Genomic DNA, 7,500 nt, shown 5'->3' on the forward strand with positions numbered 1-7,500 from the left:
AGACACAGACCTTATATGTTTCTCAAAAGTAAATTTACTGTCGAGAATCACACCTAAAATTTTGAAAGAGTCATACATATTTAAAGAAACATTATCAATACTGAGATCCGGATGTTGAGGAGCCACCGTCCTTGACCTACTTACAATCATACTTTGAGTTTTGTTAGGATTCAACTTCATACCCCATAATTTGCACCATGCACTAATTCTAGCTAAATCTCTATTAAGGGATTCACCAACCCTAGATCTACATTCAGGGGATGGAATTGATGCAAAGAGAGTAGCATCATCTGCATATGCAACAAGCTTGTTTTCTAGGCCAAACCACATGTCATGTGTATATAGTATGAAAAGTAATGGGCCAAGAACACTACCCTGTGGAACACCGGATATCACATTCCTATAATCACTATGGTGCCCATCAACAACAACTCTTTGAGATCTATTACTTAAAAAATCAATAATAATGCTAAGAAACGACCCACCCACTCCCAACTGTTTCAGTTTGAAAACAAGGGCCTCATGATTAACACGGTCAAAGGCAGCACTAAAATCAAGGCCAATCATACGAACTTCCCGACCACAATCAAGGGATTTCTGTACTGCATTGGAGATTGTAAGAAGGGCATCACATGCTCCAAGGCCTTTACGAAAACCAAATTGCAAACTAGGGAGTAGATGATTACCTTCAGCAAACCTATTAAGACGTTTTGCCAGAAGACGTTCAAAAACTTTAGATAATATGGGAGTTATGGAAATTGGGCGGTAATCAGTGGGACTTGAGCTACCACAAACACATTTACATAGAGGAGTAACATTACCAATTCTCCAACTAGTGCTAAAAGCTCCACTTCTTGCTAACTTGCGCAAAATAACAGATAACTTTGGAGCTAAGAAATCTGCTGTCTTTATAAAAAACAAAGGAAAAATACCATTTGGGTCTACACCTCCATAAGCATCAAGGTCCATCAACAGAGCTTTAATCTCACGAGATCGAAAAGCTAAACTAGTTAGTTTAGCCTCAGGAAAACAGGAATGAGGAAGTACAAGTTTTTCATTACTCTGTTTACTGTCAAAAACATCAGCCAAAAGGGTTGCCTTTTCCTTTGGACAGTGAGTGACTGAGCCATCTGGTTTAAGTAAAGGAGGAACTGTTGCATCTACAACAAAGAGTGCAGATTTAAGGGTAGACCACCATTTATGTTCCTGAGTTGTACCAGAAAGTGTTTCTTTTATGGTTAAATTGTACTCCTTTTCAGTTGAGGCATAAACTCTCTGAGCAAAAGCTCGAAGCTGAGTATAGTTGTTCCAGGTCAAATCTGATCTGTTACCCTTCCAAAGATGATAAGCCTCCTGTTTCTCCAAATAAGCACGTCTACAATCATCATTGAACCACAGTTTGTCCTTCACTCGGTACCTTAGCACACGAGAAGGGATACGCCTATCAATTATGTTGACTAGATTCTCATTCAAAGGGACAACAGGATCTACACTATTATATAATTGTGACCAATTCAAGCACAAAAGATCAGTGCATTTAGATATCCGTTATTATCACTGTAGACCATAAGCTTCTTGAGCTCGCCTTCACTCGACAGTCCAACGCAGGGTCCACCCATCAACGCCGAAATCTCAGTCGTGGCTGAATACAATTGAGCCTTTCAACATATCCGTGGGAAAATGAATCTCATTGCTAATACATGTCCAGAAGCACAATGGCTTACCTTCACCTGAGATTAGATTAAAACGCCTTGGCAAAAGCCCAATAAAAAGATGGAGTACAAAACATGTAGGATATCCTCCACATCCTTTGCATATATATATATATATATATATATATATATATATATATATATATATATATATATATATATATATATATATATACATATATATACATACTGTGTATATATATATATATATATATATATATATATATATATATATATATATATATATATATATATATATATATATATATATATATATATATATATATATATATATATATAAGATTTTGCACATTTAAACATGTTTTGCATATTTCAAATAAGCCATATATTTTGATACATTAAAGTCTGGGTTGTCTTAACGACCTCGGAATCAGAGCCCCAAGCTAAATGGCTCAAAGACTATGGTATCTAACCGGCCAGGTTTCGAACACTGGTGACATTATATGACAATGACCTTACCACTCTGCCACGAAGAAAAATTGAAGTCAATGACAATTCTTATGTATATATACCTGTCAAATTCAGGTTTTTTGTACTTATAATTAAAATCAACCTATTTTCACCATCCTAGCTGATTGGCTGGTTTGTTACTTGGCATTTGATTAATGATAAATTCAGCATATTCAAATGTGTTTTTCATATTTCATATAAGCCATATATTTCAATACATTATAGTCTGGATTCTCTAGCCCTGACCGAAATTACTCAAAGACCATAGTATCCAAGCAGTCTGGTTTTGAACCCTGGTCCGGGATACCTGTATGACATTGACCTTACCATTCAGCCTTGAAGAAAGATAACAGTCAATGACAATTCTTTTATACATATACATGTCGAATTCAGGTTTTTTGTACTTAGAATTGAAATTAACCCATCTTCCCCATCGTAGCTAATAGATAGGTTTGTAACTTGGCATTCAATTGATGATAAATTTTGCATATTTAAACAGGTTTTTCATATTTCAAATAAGCCATATAATTAAATATATTAAAGTCTGGATTCTCTTAACAATCTCGGTATCAGAGCCCTAGTCGAAATCACTCAATGACTATAATATCTGACCGGTCGGGTTTCGAACTCTGGTCCAGGATACTTGTATGACATTGACCTTACCACTCAGCCATGAAGTAAGATAAAAGTCAATGACAATTCTTCTGTACATATACCTGTAGAATTCAGTTTTTTTGTACTTAGAATTGAAATCAACCCATCTTCACCATCATAACTAAATGAGAGGTTTGTGACTTTGCATTTGATTAATGATAAATTTTGCATAGTCAAAGGTGTGTTTTGTATTTCAAATAAGGCATATACTTTAATATATCAAAGTGTGGATTCTCTAAATGACATTGTGATCAGAGCCCAGGCAAAATAACTCAAAAACTATAGTATCTGACCGTCGGGTTTCGAACCATGGTCCAGGATACTTGTATGACATTGACCTTACCACTCAGCCACGAAGAAAGATGAAAGCCAATGAAAATTCTTCTGTACTTATACCTGTCGAATTCAGGTTTCTTATACTTAGAACTGAAATCAACCCATCTTTATCATCGTAGCTAATTGCTAGGTTTGTAACTTGGTTGTTCTATTAATGATAAATTTTGCACATTTAAACAAGTTTTTCATATTTCAAATACGTCATATGTTTTAATACATTAAAGCCATTATTGTACAGCTAAGATCACGGATTCCAACAGCTAAGCACTGGAATGTAAATGCATTGGGTGAACTAAATAAAAAAGGTTACCATTACAAAATTTTATGATTTTGTTAGTTTATAAAATGTGAAGACAAGATATATCGAAGCTATGCTATTCCATAAAATATTTACCACAATTCTCTGTATTCAGCGACTATTAATTCCAGTCATTTTATTTAATATGTTTGTGTAATCGTACACACTTGAATATGTGATGTTATTCATAAAAATTCTTAGAGAATAAAGATCAAATAAAAAAAAGAGAACAAATGCATGAAGACACCGTATTAATAAAAAATCATTTTCACTGAGAGTGCCGAAACTCAAATCTTTAGAGAGAGAGAGAGAGAGAGAGAGAGAGAGAGAGAGAGAGAGAGAGAGAGAGAGAGAGAGAGAGAGAGAGATGCATGGTTCATAGCTCGTCACAAAGAGTTCTTTTATATATTGGTCGCATACGGAATAATAGTTTTCTAATGCATCCTTAAACAACAATGCATATTTGTCTTTTATCAAGCAAAACTAAAAGGCAATTACCTTTAGAACAAATATAGGATATTCATTATGATCACTGTGTATTCTAATAATATGCATGAATTTTATTTGAAACATCCAGATTAAAAGAATCATTTTAATTTTCCTTTCCTTTACGTCCAGATATATTAAAGAAGTTAGCTTTTTAATGATTGATTTTTTTATCAATTATAGATAACAGGTACAGTGTTCACAATATTCAAATCGATATTGTTATTAGTGCCTTTTCCTCTACAGTAAGCCAGTGTTATGAAAATAATGTCATTCAAACATTGTATGATAAAAAAGGATTTCATGTGGTCTTCACTTTATGATAAATGAGGCTTCTTTATAATAGTGAGAAATTTTCAAAGTCAAGGGGTTAATATTTCAAATTGACTTATGAAACATGGTACCAAAATCACTATTATGAGTTGGGGATTTTTGGGTAAGATAAAATTCTTGACTGCTTTCTCTCCTTCCAAACAGAATAATATTTACATAAACTAATATATATATATATATATATATATATATATATATATATATATATAAACACACACACACACACACACATATATATATATATATATATATATATATATATATATATATATATATATATATATATATATATATATATATATATATATATATAAAATGCTCTTTACTTTCCTTTGAAGATTGTTTAGTCATAAAATACACAGATTACCTTTTAAAGCTTATTTATGAGCGTCTTGATAAGATCCAATTAAACTTTTTCTTCTATTATGTCTACAGTGCCGGACTGGTTTCACAGCACTCATACACTTATTTTATATATAGGCCTGAGTCGTTTTGTTTAATTTCTTGTAACCTTCTTATCCTCAACATGTTGTATATAAACTCGCTATCCATTGTAATAAAGTCAGTTGCATTAACTTCGCCTCTCAGTTGCAATCAAACGGCTCTCCTGCACAATTGGTCACTCATGAGTCACCTATTGTGCGTGAGAGCCGTTAGGTTGTAAATGAGAGGCGAGATGAATATACCTAACTTTATTTCTGCGGATAGTGAGATTATATACATGTTTAGGACAAATAATCACAACAAATAAAACAATTTGATTTATGAACGGACAAACTTGAACAGTTTGTGTTAACAGTGATGTTTATAGTGAGATATAAAATAAAAATAAAATACCGTTACAATAATGAGCATGTTGTGAAACAAGTGCATTACAGTAAATAACCCTCATAACTCTGCGTACATTCTTGTCATTTTTATGTTAACATCTAAAGATTACGTAAATGATGATCACCTTTTCCTAAGTTAAAAAGATATAGGATTCAATATTCTTTCATTGCTTTAATGAAGGGAAAATAAAAAGAACCTCCGACTTTTTTTATATTTTAGAGAGAATGTGTGTGTGTAAACAATATTAACTTTGAATATATTTACCACTTATTTAGGGTAAGAAAGAAGTATAATATATTCTATGGACATACTCAAACCCTTGCAACTTTAAGAATAAACAGGATACAATCCGACGAGACCAATCTCCCAAAGTGTTTGGCTATTCCAGAAACAGTTAAGAAGAGTTTGGAACAAGTGTAATCATCCTGTTTAAACCAACTTTGGGCCAATTTCTCTTTGCAATGTTTATAGAATTAGTGATTCTAGTTTTATGGGGGCTATTCAAACTTCAAAAAAACATTACAAGAGAGCATCTCTCTCTCTCTCTCTCTCTCTCTCTCTCTCTCTCTCTCTCTCTCTCTCTCTCTCTCTCTCTCTCTCTCTCTCTGTTACAATTACGCTTGAAAAAATTTATTGAGAATTGATATAAAGGTTAAAGTTGTCTGGTTCCAGTTCCAGTTCCATCAGAATAGATGCTTACCAGAACGTCAGCCGAGCAAGCCTAACGCCTCCTTTGTGGTGCCCTACCACGGCAGTGGCCTCCTCAGTAAACACCTTAAACTCACAGTCCTGGGCGGGGATCGATCTGCTGCCATGCAAATGCTAGGCAAACATGTTACCAAGATAATACCAGAACATTTTATATATTATTCAATAGAGACAGTTGCACCATTCTCAAACTGCAAACACTGTTGATTAAGAAACTAATTATCAATATCATATTATCTGTTTTATTCAGTGTTAGTCTTGCTTATTTTAGAAGAGGCAGCTGCGTAGCTATGAAGAATATTAAAAAGTTGGTAGTAGAACGTAATCTATAGTGTATTAACAGCAACAGAAGGTTATCATCACTGAAAAATACATACACAGGTCTAAAATGTAAAGTTTTTTTTTTTTTTCATACAGGGTCATTATCCTCAATATGGCCAAAAAAAAAAAACATAGTAGAAATTTCATCACAATGATTCATCGAGTTACAAAAAAAATGAGAGAGAGAGAGAGAGAGAGAGAGAGAGAGAGAGAGAGAGAGAGAGAGAGAGAGAGAGAGTGAGAGAGAGAGAGAGAGAGGTTAATTACAGCCCTCCTCGTTCACAAAGGAAAATTATCACTTAAATCGAAACATCATAGGAAACGAAATTATGTTTTACATACATTTGTGAATTGAGAATTTTATCATATTTACACATAGGAAGGTTTTCTGGTAAGAGAGTATTTTCATATTCAACTATGTGTGTGGATAGATAGAAAAGTACTTAAGTACACTGATGCCAGGCTCTATTTTAGATTATTTTTCAAGGTGAGAAAGGAGAAATGTGCTCTAATTGTAGGTTGTAGGTTAGCCTGGGCCAGTCACTCGTTGAGATACTACCGCTAGAGTTATCGGGTCCTTTAACTGGCCAGACAATACTACATTAAATCCCTCTCTCTTATTACAGCTATTTTTTTTTCCGTTGCCTACGCATACACCAAATAGTCCGGCTTATTCCTACCACATTCTCCACTGTCCTCATACACCTTACAAAACTTGAGATTACCATTTTTTTTTTCCGCTCAAGGGGTTAATTGCTGCACTGTAATTGTGCAGTGGTTACTTGCCTCCTGGTAAGAGTAGAAGAGATTCTATATGTATGAGAAGCAGCTCTTCTAGTCGTAGGACACTCCAAAATCAAACTTTTGTTCTTGTCTAAGCTAGTGTTATAACCTCCGTACCATGGTCTTCCACTTTCTCGGGGTAGTGTTCACTTACATGAGGGTACACTCGAGCACACTATCCAATCTTATTTCTCTTCCTCCTGTTTTTTTAAGCTTATATAGTTTATATATGAAAAACCTATTTTAAATGTTCATTAATTCTCTAAGAGTTTGTTTATTTCCTCGTTCCTTTTATCTCTGAGCTATTTTTCCTTGTTGGAGCCCGTGGACTTATTCCATTCTGCTTCCACTATTATGGGTATAGGTTAGCTCTGAATTAGAATAATAATAATAATTTCTTAATAATAAGTAAGATTCTTAGTCTCACAATGGTTTCTGTAATTATCATTGTAATATTAGACACATGAAAAATCTAAATTCTTTAATCACCGTATTACAAGTTTCAGAGGTCAATGTAAGATATGAATTGTGATAGAGCCAGAAATGGGAGATATTTAAAATTCTAAC

The sequence above is a fragment of the Palaemon carinicauda genome, chromosome 10 (genome assembly GCF_036898095.1).
Source record: "Palaemon carinicauda isolate YSFRI2023 chromosome 10, ASM3689809v2, whole genome shotgun sequence".
Classification (NCBI taxonomy): domain Eukaryota; kingdom Metazoa; phylum Arthropoda; class Malacostraca; order Decapoda; family Palaemonidae; genus Palaemon; species Palaemon carinicauda.